Consider the following 12,435-nt stretch of genomic DNA (forward strand, 5'->3'; position numbering starts at 1 on the left):
TCCATCCCTCCTCTTTCCCCTTCTCTCCTCCCTCCCTCTTTCCCCTTCTCTCTCCCTCCCTCTCTCCCCCTCTCTCCCTCCCTCCCTCTTTCCCCTTCTCTCCCTCCCTCCCTCCTTCCCTCTCTCTCTGGTCCGTTTCTTTGCTGACAGCTCAGTTATTGAACCTCCACCAACTCCTGAGTCTCCACACACAGTCTGGCACAGTACAGCCCAACCATGGTACCCCCTCCCCCCCTCCCAACACCTGCCCCCATCCAATAAGATATATTTCACCAATAAAAAATCTCCTTTCCTCCAATTGCAATCCTTCGACCCCAAAGAAACCCTCCCTCTCTCTGTAACAGCGATGATCCTTACATCTCACACAGTGGCTCGTCACGTCCTTGAGATGTCTCAAAGCAGCATTTCATTGTGAAATGTCGCGACTGACTGTGTTTTGTAATAAATAATCCTCGCACCTTATATAGCGCCTTATCATATCGTTGAGACATTTTCAAGCGCTTCACAGGATGGATTGTAAAGTGAATTGACTGTATATTTGGGGGCAAAACGCAGCAGCCGATTGCGCACAGCAGTGTCCCACAAACCGTCGTGGACTGAACGACCAATTTTTTTTATTTTTCTTTGAAGGAAGTATTACCCCCAGAAAGCGATCCGCCCATGGTGAAGTCTTGTAGCTTAGTGGTTAGAGCACTCGTCTCACAAGATAGAGGAACCTGGGTTCGATTCCTGGGCAGGGCGAAATGTTGGGCAAGTTTCCTTACTTTGCATACCCCTGTTAACCTCACAGGAGTAGGAACATTGTTGTTAGTCTATTTTAGTCAGATCGCTTTTCTGGGGGTAATAAGCCCCTAAAAAAATAGTAATTTGGGGTCACTCAATCCATGACTGTTTGTGCGACACTGCTGTGTGCAATTGGCTGCCACATTTTGTCCACAAAATATACAGTCAATTAACTTTATATTCTGTGAAGTGCTTTGAGGCGTCTCAAAGTTGTGTTAAGGCGCTATATCAAATGTGAGGATTATTATTATTACTATTAACAACCGGATTCCGACTTACTGCTGGGTAAACAGAGTCATGTGGAATACGGAAACTTGCCTAAGGCTTCGCCCTGCTTGGGATTGGAACCCAGGTCCTCTCACTTGTGTGCTAACCACTACACTATATAACTACGTAAGGGCGAATGAATGCAGCAACCAGTTTTGCACAGCAGTCTCCACAAATAGCCAAGCAGAAATGAGCCAGGTGGACACAAGGATAATAATAATACTTTTTTTTGGTCAGCTGGGTGTCAGCCACTATGCCTCAAAACTCTGTATCTCTCTCCCTCAATCTCTTCTTGTCCCCTCATTCTCCATCTTTACGTCGTGCCTGAAGATCTTTCTTTGACCATGCTTACAGTCACCTCCCCCCCGGTTCGGCATTAGGCTCCATCACTGTTAAGTGCCCTGCAATCCTACCCTGTGTGAGGGGCACTGCATACATGCAAGTTGTTGTTGTTGTCACCCTTGTATTCAAATCCCTCCCCCTACCTCTCTGACCTCCTCTCTCCTCAAAGCAGTACCCGTTGCCTTCGTTCCTCCGGACCTGGCCTCCTCCTCGTCCCCCGAGTCCTCCGCTCCACCCTCGGCGGCCGTGCCTTCAGCCACTACGCCCGAGGCTCTGGAATTCCCTTCCTCACTCCCTTCGCCTCGCTCCCTCTCTTCCGATTTGCAGGTCTCTGCTGTAGACCTTTCTCTTCGACCGCGTCTTTGGCCACCTTCCTCCCCCTCCCCCCGGCTCGGCCCCAGAATCCGTTACTGTAAAGCGCTCTGAGACGCCGTCCGGCGTGGAGGGCGCTATATAAATCCAAGTTGTTTTGTTGATGTTGACACATGCAGAAACCCATAAGTTCCATGCATCTCGCGTACACATGAAAAAACTTGAGATGTTTATTGGAATGGAATGTGCACTCTCTCCCTGGAGAGGTGACATTTGATACAGTGCCTTTCACATTCGGAGAGCATCTCAAAGAACCTCATAGAATTTTACTATAAAGTGCAGTGATTGTGTATTTTGTAGACAAACATGGCAGCCAATTTGTGCACAGCAACGTCCCATAAACAGCCATGAGGTGAATGACTGATTTTATTTGAGGGATTGTTGGCCAGGACACTGGGAGAGAGAAACTCCTGTCTCTTTTCGAGCAGTACCATGGGATCTTTAATGTCCCCTGAACAGGCAGACAGACCTCGGTTTAATGTCACATCAGAAGGAACTATCCAGAATATTGGTGAGAGTCAATCTTGATCAGACTCTTCATGTGTCAGCCTGGCTTAGTCGGAAGCGCTCTTGCCTCAGAGTCAGAAAGTTGTGGGTTCAAGCGCCATGTTTGAACTCTGAACTGTGAGCTCACAGTCTAGGTTGAATGCATCGTCAGATGTGCTATCCTTCGGATGATACATTCAACTTAACAACAACAAAATTACATTGTAGAGCGCCTTTCACATTGGGAAGGAAGCCATCGCAAGGCGCTGGACAATCAGTGTTGCGGGCCCGAGCAGGGGGTTGGGATTGGGGAGGGTGGAAAGGAAGGTGACCAAAGGTACGGTTGAAGAGGAGGTTCTTGACATGGGTCTTGAAGAAGACAAGGGAGGGGGCGAGGTGGAGGGACTGTGGGGTGGAGCTCCAGGGGGTGGCAGCAAAGTGACTGAAGGCCCACCCGCCAATGGTGAAGCAGACTGGAGCCCACTGAGCAGGGGGAGCAGGCAGGTTGGTAGGGGTCAGGTGGTCGCAGAGATAGGGGGGAGCACGACCATGGAGGGCTTTGAAAGTGAGGACCAGGATCGTGATGACTGACTTTCCTTTCTCCATAGATGCTGCCTGACCTGCTGAGTGTTCCCAGCGACTTCTGTTTTTGTACAGAGATAACTTTGGGTGTCATTCGCATACATGTGGAAGTTGACCCCTTGTCTCCGGATGATGTCACCAAGAGGAAGCATAAATATATATAGAAAAGGAGGGGACCATGGACAGTCTCGGTGAGGGGGCTAGATGAGAAGCTATTTATGGAGATGTAGTGGAGATGTGTGTGAGGTAGGAATTGAAGGACAGAACAATGAAGGTTAAAGTGAGAGGAGAGGACGTAGAGGAGTGGTCAATGGTATCGAAGTCAGCAGAGAGGTCAAGGAGGACGAGAAGGCAGAGGGAGCCCTGGTCGCAGATGGACAAAATGTAATTTGTCACTTTGACTAGGGCTGTTTCTGTGCTGTGGGCGGCACAGAAATCCAATTAGAGGGGTTTGTGAAGGGAGTGGCGGGAAAGGAAGGAGCAAAACTGGAAAGAAACAACTTCAAATTTAAGTCCCATCTGTGCCTGTTCATCAATGATCCTGTAGTGCTATTCAAAAAAGGAAGAGATTTTCCCTGTCCCAGTGTCCTGGCTAACAATCCCCTGATAAAATTAATCATTCACTTCATGGATGTTTGTGTGTTATACCTATATGTAAATTTGCTGCTACACTAACTACACAACAAAAACATTACATTTTATAGCGCTTTCACATTGGGAGGACATCCCAAGGCGCTGTTAATAGTAAATCCTGTGAAGCGCTTTGAAACAATTTGATGCTGTGATTAGGTGTGACATCAAATAGCAGTTCTCAGCCTCTGAGATCAATAATAATAATCCTTTATCTTGCATGGTATCAAGCTTCTCGGGTTGGGAGTGGGGGGGTAAGTCAGGTCTCCTCGGAGAGAATCTGGCTCCGATTCATGAGCCAGGCAGGTCCGCAGTATTCCAGGGCACTGCTGATGACAGTACAGCCCAGCCTGGCTCATCGGCAGGACTTGGAAGGGCAGACCAGTCACTGGGACCAGGGAGTCTTCCCACCCAGCTCATTATCCAAAGCCCTCACAGGTGAGGTGGTCCTAGCTGGACAAGCAGGAGGAAAGCTTGCCAGACAGTGCTCTCAATCGTAAGCCAGGCAGTTTCAGCTGATTAGACTCCAGTAGTTAACCCATGCACACTCTGGGGTCCCCGAGCCTTGCCAAGCTGTTCCTAATACTCTGCGGAATTAGGTAAGCAGGATATGTCCCTCCAGAAAGAGAGTGTGCATTCTGTTCTAGACAAGGAAATTTCCATGTGTAGGTGTATGAGGATTCTCAGCATGGCTTGGAGATTTTTAAGCACAGTGATGGGTTTCCGATTATGTCAGACACCCGGCTGACCAAAGGAAACAGAGATAATAAAGGGAAAAAAAATCAATTGTGCCTCCTAATGGCCAAGTTGAGAGTTCCACATGTGTTTGCTACCCACACAAAGAAATCGCTGTCTGGAATGGATTGCGCACTCTCTCTCTCCCCAGAATGAGCCATCTTGCTAATGCAATTCCAGAAAGTATTAGGTGCAGGTTGGCAAAATCCAAGGCTTGGGGACCCCAGAGTGTGTGTTGGGGTAACTGCGGAGTCTAACCAGCTAAAACCGCATAGCTTGCCATTGATATCACTGTCTGGCCAGCTTTCCTGCTGTTTGTCCAGTCAGGACCATCCTACCCGTTACGGCTTTGGCTTGCAGGGTTAACAGGAGCTGAGTAGGAGGATTCCCTGCCTCAGTGACTGGTCTGCCCTTCCAAGTCCTGCCATTGAGCCAGACAGGGCTGTGCTGCCATCAGCAGTGCCTTGGAATACTGTGGACCCGCCTGGCTCAGGAATTGGACTAGAGACCATCACAGAGGTCTGGCTCGATTCTGACATTCAGTTGCCAAACATGTCACTTTAGAATGGAAAATTGAAGTCGCTGGGAACATTCAGGTCAGGCAGCATCTATGGAGAGAGGAAGCCCGAACGTTGACTCACTTTCCTTTCTCCATAGATGCTGCCTGACCTTCTGAGTGTTCCCAGCGACTTCTGTTTTTGTTTCAGATTGCCAGCATCTGCAGTATTTCGCATTTTATTGCCACGTTAGAGCCAGTTCAGCTCTGAGGTGAGCCTGTTTACATTCCCCCTTCCCCACCCCAGGAGGATGATCACTCGTGCAGCCTGGCTCAGTCCACAGTTTATAGTATCATCAGTCAGGAGGACCTCACACATCACTAGCTGCTCGTGCAGCGACTCCTGCTGACACCAAAGGGAAATAGCAGCAAGAATTCATCAGACAAATCTCAACTATCAACAACTTTTATCATTATTATTATTATCCTCTTTCTCAGACTCTCTCTCCCTATCAGTCTCTCTCTCTCTCTCTCTCTCTTTCTACCTAACAGTCTCTCTCTCTCAGTCTCTCTCTCCCTCAGTCTCCCTCTCAGTCTCTCTCTCCCTCAGTCTCTCTCTCTCTCTCTCTCTCTCAGTCTCTCTCTCTGTCACTCTCTCTCTCAGTCTCTCTCACTCTATCTTTGACTGCCTGTCCGGCATTAAGTCCTGGACGAGGGACAACTTTCTCCAACTGAACGTCAGAAAGACCGAGGCCCTCCTGATTGGCTCGCAAAGCAGATCCGCACCTCGGGCGCTGGCAGCATCAGCCTCCACGGCTGCACACTCAACCTCACTAAGCCAGTCAGGAACCTGGGTGTCTTGTTTGACCCTGAACTGTCCTTTCTCCCTCACATCCGCGCCATGACCAGCACTGCCTACCACCACCTCCACAACATTGCCAGACTCCGCCACTGCCTCACCCCTCAGGCTGCCGAAACCCTCACCCACGCATTCGTCACCTCAAGGCTCGATTACGGAAACTCCTTCCTCATCGGCCTTCCCAACTCTTCCCTTCACAAGCTGCAGATCATCCAAAACTCTGCAGCTTGTGTACTCTCACACACCAGGCTCCGTGACTCCATCACTCCCACCCTCGCCCGACTCCACTGCTCCCCATCCCCCAGAGAGTCGAGTTCAAGATCCTCGTCCTCACTTTCAAGGCCATCCATGGCCTTGCCCCCTCCTACCTCTCTGACCTGCTGACTCCCTACCAACCTGCCCGCTCCCTCCTTTCATTGGGCTCCGGTCTGCTCCATGTCTCCCGCCCGACCCGCCCTATCATCAGCAGCCGGGCTTTCAGCCTCTCTGCCCCCACACTCTGGAACTCCATCCCACGGTCCCTTGGCCTCGCTTCCTCCCATGCCTTCTTCAAGGCCAGTCTCAAGACCCTTCTCTTCTCTTTGGTCTCCCTCTCACCTCTCTGCCTTCCCTCACCCCTACACCACCCTTCCCCCATGCTCGGGCTCCGACACCTGACTGTTCAGCGCTTTGGGACGTCCTCCCGACGGGAAAGGCACTCTATAAATGTAATTCTGTTGTTTCTCCCCTCTTGTTTGTATGTGTATGTCTCTCTCTTTGTGTCTGAGTGAGTGTATGTTTGTGAGTGTGTATGTCTCTTTCGGAGAATGTGGGTGTCTATTTCTGTGAGTCCATTTTTGTGTCTATTGTTTGAGGAGATTGATATTTTATTCACTAGATATGTTGTCATGCCATTTCTGAATAGTATTATTAACAGTTCCAGTTGCACTGATGACTATAGGAACTATGTTGGTTTTATACTGTCACATATGTCCACTTTCAATTTGTAGATCAATTTATTTCCTGATCTTCTCCAGTTGCTTATTTCTTATGTTGTAATCATTTGGGATAGCCACATCGATAATACTACATGTACAGTCTATTTGGTTCTTTATGATAATATCTGGTTAGTTACAGATTACTATTCTATCTGTATGTACTTGTGGATCCCAGATTATTGTGATGTTATTTGTCAATTTTGCTAGGTGATGTTCATACCATTGGGTTTTACATCAATATCAGAGTGTTTACAACCTGTCCAGTGAATATATTTAGCAATGTTATTATGTGGAATCAGAAACTCTGATTATGGTAGGGTTGACAATATATGGTCTACTACAACAACTACAACAACAAGATTACATTTGTACAGCTCCTTTCACGTTGGGAGGATGTCCCAAAGCGCTGGACAGTGTACAGCAGTTTAGATCCTAGCTGGGGTCAGGGGGGGGGAGGGGAGGGGTAGGGGGGGTGCTGATGACATGGTCGAAGAGGAGAGTCTTGAGGTGGGACTTGAAGGAGTCTAAGGAGGGGACGAGATGGAGTGATTGGGGGATGGAATTCCAGAGGTTGGGGGTAGAGTGACTGAAGGCTCTCTCAATGGTTGGGCGGGTGGGACGGGGGATGTGGAGGTCGCAGATGTAGGGTGGGGCGAGGCCATGGAGGGCTTTGTAGGTGAGGACCAGGATCTAGAACTGGATCCTCTGAAGGATAGGGAACCAATGGAGTCGGGCGAGAATGAAGGAGATGTGGTCACGGAGTTTGGTACAGGAGAAGACACGGGCTGCAGAGTTCTGGATTATCTGCAGCCTGTGGAGGGAGGAGTTGGGAAGGCTGACAAGCAGGGGGTTTGCATAGTCGAACCTGGATGTGATGAAGGCATGAACAAGAGTTTCAGCGGCCTGAGGGGTGAGGTAGTGGCGGAGTCGGGCGATGTTATGGAAGTGAGGGAAGGGAAAGCGGGTCATGGCTTGGATGTGGGGAAGAAGACAGTTGAGGGTCGAACAAGACACCGAGGTTCCTGACTGGCGGTGAGTTGTAGTGTGCAACCATGGAGGTTGACGCTTCCAGAGCCTGAGATGCTGAGGGGCTGGCGTGAACCAATCAGGAGGTCCTCAGTCTTGTTCACATCCAACCGTAAGAAATTTGCCCTCTTACTTCTGGTACTTGATGACATATTCGGTATTTTTGATCAATGTTTCGCGAGGTCTTATTTTCATAATAATGAGTAAGTAGTATTAGCTTGATCTTATGAGAGCTTATGTTTCAGCTTTCAGATAGTCAACCAGTTATAGCTTTGGTTCATATCAAGCCGTGTTTCGCCCACAAAATAAACTCTGCTTTACAGTACATGCTATGAAGCTCTTTGAGATATCTCAACGACATGATAAGATGCTATATCAAATGCAAAAATGATTATTATTTTTGCTATGTGTACATGTGTGAAGTTGCTGTTGTGCATGAGCCACATGTGAAATTCCACAGTGCTGCAAGAGCAATTTACATTTGGCAGCAACAAACTGTTACAACAAAGTGCTGGGCTCGATCGTCAATCTTGTGAGCTCAGATCCCCAGAGGTCACACTGTACTCGAGTCAGGCCACACCTTGAGCACTGCAGACAGTTCTGGTCACTGTGACATAAGGGGCTGCTCAGGCCCCAGGATTGCTGCCCGGTGTGGAGGGCGTTGTGTAAATGCAAGTTGTTGTTGTTGCAAAGCCAGTGCAGAGGAAAGCCCTGAGGCTGATCCCCAGTGTTAGTGGAATGAGCTGTGAGCAACGATTAGACAAGGCAGAGCTCTTTATTGTTGAGAGAAAACAACTCAGAAAGGACCTAATAGAAGTGTTTAATATTTGAAATGAGAATGAAAAAGTAAATCAACATCAACACTTTCAGAGGACACCGGTTTAGAGATATAAAGGGGGCAATTTCAGGACAGACACCAGGAAGTGTTTGTTTACCCAGAAGGTAATTAATGACGGGAACAGGGTTACCAGGAAGGGGGTTTGAGGCCAGGACACTGGAACTTTTATAACTTCAGGGCACTGCTGATGACAGTCCAGTTAGCCAGGCTTATAGGCTGGGCTTGGAAGGGCTGATCAGTCACTGGGGCAGGGAATCCTCCCACTCAGCTCCTGTTAACCATGTAAACCAAAGCCCTAACGGGTTGGGTGGTTCTAGCTGGACAAGCATCCCTCAATGGCAAGCTATGCGGTTTTACAACAACAACAAAATTGCATTTTGTTTTATTTTATTTGTTGTATTTTACGTCGCGGATTTGTCCCAAGGCGCTGGACAGTCTGTGTTTCGAACCCGACTGGAGGTCAGGACTGGGGAGCGTGGAGGGCCGGGGGGAAGGAAGGTGATCAAAGTCACGGTTGAAGAGGAGGGTCTTGAGATGGTTCTTGAAGGAGGTAAGGGAGGGGGCGAGGCGTAGGGATGGAGTTCCAGAGGGTGGGGGCAAAGTGGCTGAACGCCCGCCCGCCAATAGTGGAGCAGGTGAGGCGGGGGTTGTGAAGCAGGCCAGAGCCCGCTGAGTGGAGGGAGCGGGCAGATTGGTAGGGGATTAGGAGGTCGCACAGATAGGGGGGAGCAAGACCATGGAGGGCTTTGAACGTGAGCACCAGCATCTTTATCTTTATCTTCCGTGTGATGGGAAGCCAGTGGAGTTGGGCAAGGATGGGGGTGATAGGGTCACGGAGCCTGGTGTGGGAGAGGACATGGGCTGCAGAGTTCTGGATGATCTGCACCCTAAGGAGGGAGGAATTGGGGAGGCCGACAAGCAGGGAGTTTGCATAGACACACGTGGATACCCCACCATTGGCGGGCGAGCATTTAGCCACTCTGGCCCCACCTCTGGACTCCATCCCGCAGTCCCTCTGCCTTGCCCCCTGCCTTGCCTGCTGGACAGTCAGTGTGTATTTGAGGGTTTCGGTAGCCTGCAGTGTGAGACAGTGGCGGAGCCGGGCGATGTTACGGAACTGGGGGATGGCAAAGTGGGTGTTGACACGGATGTGAGATAGAAAGGATAGTTGAGGGTCAAACAAGACCCCAAGGTTCCTGACTGGCTCAGTAAGATGGAGTGTGCAACCATAGAGGGTGATGCTGTCAGTGTCTGAGGTGTGGAGGCGCTGACGGGAGCCAAACAGGAGAGCCTCGGTCTTGTTGACGTTCAACTGAAGAAAGTTACCTCTCATCCAGGACTTGATGTCTGACAGACATTTTCGCAGTTGAGACTCCAGCAGTTACCCCAACGCACACTCTGGAGTCCCCAAGCCTTGACTCTTGCCAACCTGTGCCTAATACTCTCCGGAATTAGTGATTTGGGGAGTGAGTTTCAGAGGGCAGGGTTCAGTGGCTGAAGGATGGGTCCCTGATGGTGAGTGGCGGGATTGAGGAACAAGGAGAATGGAGGGAACCGGCCACAGAGTGGGGCAGGAGAAGGGATGTGAAGGATCTTGTTGTCAATCTGCCAGTTGTGCGCAACTGACTGCCTGTTTCATCCACAAAATAGTAACCCTTTCATTTGATATAGTGCTTTTCATTGTCTTCGAGACATCGCAAAGTACACAGTCAATCCACTTTACAGTTTATCCTAACAACGTGATCAGGCGCAATATCAAATGTAAGGATTATTATGACAGGATTGGGGTTAGAACCAAGTGGTTTACATGGAAACAAACACCGGCGCGGCCTGGGCAGGGCACAATCTGTTTCAGTTCCAGAACATTCTCAGATTTCAAGCTCAGGATATGAGAAGTTCTCCCACCCACCCACACTGTCCTGTGACTCTGTCAGCAGCTCGGTGCAGTGTGAGGCTGTATAAGGAAGAGGTCACTGACCCCCCCAACATCCCCCCGCCCAGTCAGCCAGCGAGGATCTGTCTGGGACCTTGGTTTAACGTCTCGTCCAAAGGACGGCACCTCTGACAACGCAGGTTCCCCAAGCACTGTACTTGAGCTCACAGTCTAGGCTGACGTTCCAAGACCTGATGTGCGGCTCGAACCCACAGGCTTTTGACTCAGAGGCGCGAGTGACTGGGCCTGTGAGTGCAGCTCCGAAAACGTCAGCCTGGTTCACGCTGAAGAAAGGAGAAGTGCAGCGAGGATATGGTTCTGCAAATCAGGCAGTGAAGATCAGCTGCTCAACTTTAACTTCGACTTTGTTTATCTATGGAGCCTTTCAGGGTGATTAGCCACTGTAAACGTGCAAGTTCCTTTCTTTTTTGGCTTCTGGTTACCTCTGCAGGAAGGGTCATTACTGCAGCCTATTGTAACGGTCTTTAGTCCAGTTCCTGAGTCAGCATTGTCAAGAGTTGCTGTTGTTTGGACACCGAGGTCCTGTCTGTGCCCTGTTGAGGTGGACATTAAAAACTCTATCACACTATTCAAAAAGAGATGGCAAGAAGTTTCTCGTGTCACCTGACTGTTTGAAGGACATCGCTGTGCATAAATTGTTGAGTTTGCCTGCAAGTACAATCACTGCACTTGAGAGTCATAATAATAAATAATAATAATCCTTGCATTTGACATAGCACCTTGTCACATCGTTGAGACGTCTCAAAGCGCTTCACAGAATATACTGTTAAAGTGTAGTGACTATTTTGTGGGTGAAATGCGGCAGCCAAATGCTCACAGCGGTGTCCCACGAACAGTCATGACCACATTATTATTATTACTGTGAAGCTCTTTGGGGTGTTTTAATAGAATCCTACAGCACAGAAGGAGGCCATTCGGCTCTTCAGAAGAGCCGCACAACCAGTCCCGCACCCCGGCTCTTTCCCCCTATCCTCGCGCATTTGTCCTCTTCCAAGTACCGATTTAATTCCCTTTCGAAAGCCGTCGTGGGATCGGTTGCCACCGCGGTCAAGAGGCAGCGCGTTCCGGAGCGGAACAACTATTCTGCGTGAAAACATTTCCCTTCGGGTTCGTATGTTGAAGCGGTGTCCCCGGGTTTACTGACCCCACCCACCACACAGCGGGAACAGTATCTCCCCATCCACACTCCTATCATCCGGTACATTGCTATATGCAAATTGCAAGTATTATTATTATTGTTGTTGTTGTTGTTGTCTCTGCCCCCCCCCCCCCCCTGGGGTGACAGTGCAGTGGGGGCAGCGGCTCAGAGCCTCCCCCTCTCCCCCCCCCTCTCCCCTCCAGCCCCCCCTCTCCCTCCAGCCCCCCCCCTCTCCCCGGTCCCCCCCCCTCTCCCCAGTCCCCCCCCTCTCCCCGGTCCCCCCCCCTCTCCCCCCCCCTCCCCCCCCCTCTCCCCCAGTCCCCCCCCTCTCCCCCCCCTCTCCCCAGTCCCCCCCCCTCTCCCCGCCTCTCCCCAGCCCCCCCCCCCTCTCCCCCCCCCTCTCCCCAGCCCCCCCTCTCCCCCCCTCTCCCCCAGCCCCCCCCCCTCTCCCCCCCCCTCTCCCCAGCCCCCCCCCCCTCTCCCCCCCCCTCTCCCCAGTCCCCCCCCTCTCCCCCGCCTCTCCCCAGCCCCCCCCCTCTCCCCCCCCTCTCCCCCAGCCCCCCCCCCTCTCCCCCCCTCTCCCCCAGCCCCCCCCCCTCTCCCCCCCCCTCTCCCCAGCCCCCCCCCTCTCCCCCCCCCTCTCCCCCCCCTCCCCCGCCGCCCCCCCCCTCTCCCCCCCCCCTCTCCCAGCCCCCCCCCCTCTCCCCCCCCCTCTCCCCCCCCCTCTCCCCAGCCCCCCCCCCCTCTCCCCCCCCCCTCTCCCCCAGTCCCCCCCCTCTCCCCCCCTCTCCCCAGCCCCAGCCCCCCCCTCTCCCCAGCCCCCCCCCTCTCCCCCCCCCTCTCCCAGCCCCCCCCCCCCTCTCCCCCCCTCTCCCCAGCCCTCTCCCCCCCCCTCCCGGGGACCCGCCCCTGTGGGGCTGCGGCGCGGGGCACGTGACCAGTGTCACATG

Source organism: Callorhinchus milii, unplaced genomic scaffold (assembly GCF_018977255.1).
Source record: "Callorhinchus milii isolate IMCB2004 unplaced genomic scaffold, IMCB_Cmil_1.0 Scaffold1, whole genome shotgun sequence".
In the NCBI taxonomy this organism is placed as follows: Eukaryota; Metazoa; Chordata; class Chondrichthyes; order Chimaeriformes; family Callorhinchidae; genus Callorhinchus; species Callorhinchus milii.